This window comes from Elephas maximus, chromosome 1, assembly GCF_024166365.1.
Source record: "Elephas maximus indicus isolate mEleMax1 chromosome 1, mEleMax1 primary haplotype, whole genome shotgun sequence".
Lineage (NCBI taxonomy): Eukaryota > Metazoa > Chordata > Mammalia > Proboscidea > Elephantidae > Elephas > Elephas maximus.
In genome coordinates, this window is record NC_064819.1 from 89,452,527 (window position 1) to 89,455,850 (window position 3,324).

Sequence of the window (3,324 nt, forward strand, 5' to 3'; positions counted from 1 at the left end):
TGCACCTAAAGAGCAGCCAGCACCCTTTTGTCAAAGGAGGCTTGCGTGTTGCTATGATGTTGGGGAGGTTTCAGTGGAGCTTCCAGACTAAGACAGCTAGGAAGAAAGGCCTGGTGACCCACTTTCAAAATCAGCCAGTGAAAACCCTATGGATCACATCCTTCCCAGATTATCCTGCATGGCGTTATCATGTTTTGGGGATCGCCTCAATGGCAGGAAACAACAGCAGCATAAATTCTTTAATTAGTTCTCCATGCTTCACAGCAGCCTCTTCTACCTTCAACTGAGAAGTCAGAGGTACCAGTGTGGTGCTCCATCTATTTCTCAGTACACCTCTGGTTTCCTACCATGAAAAAACATTTCAGCAAGAGGAGAAGGAAGAGAGAGGAACTATAGGATGGTGTTGTGGCTGTGAAAGGGAGGCTGGGTGAGAGGAAGGAGAAAAGAACCCTCTATCTGTATCACCTGACAAGTCTGCATGGTGAGTTCTTATAAAACAAAATGGAACACCCTCACTCAGCTGACTGGTCTCCTCCCTCTCTAGAGTCTGAAGGAACAGGCCATGGTCAACCAGAGCTCCCCACTGGGCTTCCTCTTCCTGGGCTTCTTGGAACACACAGGGCTGGAAAGAATCCTCTCTGTGATTGTCTTGATTTCTTACCTCCTGACCCTTGTGGGCAACACACTCATCATCCATCTGTCCGTGATGGATCCTAGGCTTCACTCACCAATGTACTTTTTCCTCTCCAACCTCTCCTTCTTGGATCTCTGCATCACCACAAGTCTTGTTCCCCAGATGCTGTTCAACCTCTGGGGCCCAAAGAAGACCATCAGCTTCTTTGGCTGCTCTGTCCAGCTCTTCATCTTTCTGTTCCTTGGGACCACTGAGTGCATCTTCCTGACAGTGATGACCTTTGATCGCTATGTGGCTGTCTGCCAGCCTCTCCACTATGCCACCATCATCCACCCCCACCTGTGTGGACAGCTGGCAGCTGTGGCCTGGGCTATGGGTTTGGCCCAATCACTAGTACAGACACCACCCACCCTCCACCTACCTTTCTGCCCCCACCGGCAGATAGATGACTTTGTATGTGAGGTTCCATCTGTAATTTGACTCTCCTGTGGGGACACCACCTACAAGGAGGTTCAGTTGGCAGTGTCCAGTGTCATTTTCCTGCTTATGACACTCATACTCATTCTTATCTCATATGGTGCCATTGCCTGGGCAGTGCTAGGAATTAACTCTGCAATAGCATGGAGAAAGGCTCTTGGAACCTACTCTTTCCACCTCACTGTGGTCACTATCTTTTAGAGCTTAGTCATTTCTGTCTACCTCTAGCCCAAAAATCCCTATGCCCAAAAGAGGGGCAAGTTCTTTGGTCTCTTCTATGCAGTAGGCACTCCTGCACTTAACCCTCTCATATACACCTTAAGGAACAAGGAGGTCAAGAGGGCATTCATGAGGTTTCTGGGAAGGAAGCAGACTCTAGGGAAAGCTGAGGGATAGCAGCTTAATATGCTCTCTAAACTAAGAGTTTCTTCACAGTTTTTCAAGAACGTTGAATTTTCTACTCCATTGCCTTCCCTACACCCGTTGAAGCTTCTTCAGTGGGTTAGTGTGTCTGTGTGTATGATAGAAAGGGAGAGAGAAATAGACTGACACTCGAGTGAGAGAAGGTAAGTGTTATGGATTGAATTGTGTCCCACAAAATGTGAATTTTGTCATTGATGTAATTTTCCCATGTGTTGAGAATCTTACCTGTATGATGTTAATGAGGCAGGAGTAGAGGCAGTAATGTTAATAAGGCAGAAGTCAATCCACAAGATTAGATTGTATCTTGAGTCAACCTCTTTTAAGATATAAAAAAGGGAAGCGAACAGAGAGATGCGGGGCCTTATGCCACCAAGAATGAAGAACCAGGAGGGAGTCTATCCTTCGATCCCTGGGCCCCTGAGCTAAGAAGCTCCTATATCAGAGCAACATTGATGACAACGACCTTCCTCCAGAGCCGATAAAGAGATGAAGCCTTTCCCTGCAGCTGGTGCCCTGAATTTAGACTTCTAGCTTACTAGACAGTGACAGAATAAATGTCTGTGTGTTAAAGCTATCCACTTGTGGTATTTCTGTTGCTGCAGCACTAAATAACTAAGACAGTAAAAAAAAAAAAAAAAAGAGTAAGTATCTCTAAGTTCACAGCTCAAACTCAAAAACACTATCATATTTTTTATACATTAACATATCTTATGTCAATTTTTAATATTTAACCTCTTCTCTATTTCTTTTCTTTGTAGTCTATGTTTAACTGTCTTCATCTCCATTATTCTTTCTCTAAGTCCATCATGCCCATGTCTAGTTACATAATCTGTCTCCAACTGTCATGACACCACCATCATTTCATCACCATTTCTAGTGCTGCTGTAACAGAAATGCTACAAGTGGCTGGCTTTAACAAACAGAAGTTTATTTTCCCTCAGTCTAGTAGGCTAGATGTCCAAATTCAGGGCGTCAGATCTAAGGAAAGGGTTTCTTTGTCAGCTCTGGAAGAAGCTCCTTGTCATCAATCTTCCCCTAGACTAAAAGTTTCTCTGCACAGGAATTCCAGGTCCAAAGGACACACCCTGCTCCCAGCACTGCTTTCGTGATGGTACAAGGTCCTTCTGTCTCTCTGCTCGCTTCTGCCTTTTAGATCTCAAGAGACAGTGGCTCAAGACACAGTCCAATCTTGTATCTTGAGCCTTGCCTCGTTCACATAACTGCCGCCTATCCCACCTCATTAACATCTAAGGGGTAGGATTTACAACACATAGGAAAATCACACCAGATGACAAAATGGTGCACAATCACACAGTATTGGGAAACATGGCCTAGCGAAATTGATACGCATATTTTTGGGGAACAAAATTCAATCCATGACAGGTGCTTTCTCTCCACTTCTTTAAGGAGGATTGAGATGGAGCTGAAGTTGGGAGAATTTAATGATCTTTACCCAAGAACACAGTGCAATTCATTAGAACTAAAAGCCAGCCTCTAAAAAACTTAAACTGGCAACTTTCTAAGCACACACTGTTGTTTTCACACTGTAATCAGGTATACCAGCATCATTAGGATTTATATTCAAATAGGTCTTCAGGCAGAAAGCTTTACTGCTTCAGTCCTAGTAGTTCCCTGGCCATCCAGCAATCCAGAGATCCTAGAACTAACCCTCTCTCAATTTATAAAGATCTCTTCCCATTTCCGGATGGATTTTCCTTTCCACACTCCCACCTTCATTATAGACAATGGCCATTGGAGCCACACCTCTGCTCTTTGACTGCTAGGCAGTA

General features: G+C 44.5%; 1 pseudogene; it reads left to right on the forward strand.

Annotated features, from left to right (window-relative positions):
• Positions 1-562: 562 nt before the first annotated feature.
• On the forward strand, positions 563-1,507 carry LOC126066647 (olfactory receptor 2H1-like; annotated as a pseudogene).
• Positions 1,508-3,324: the final 1,817 nt, after the last annotated feature.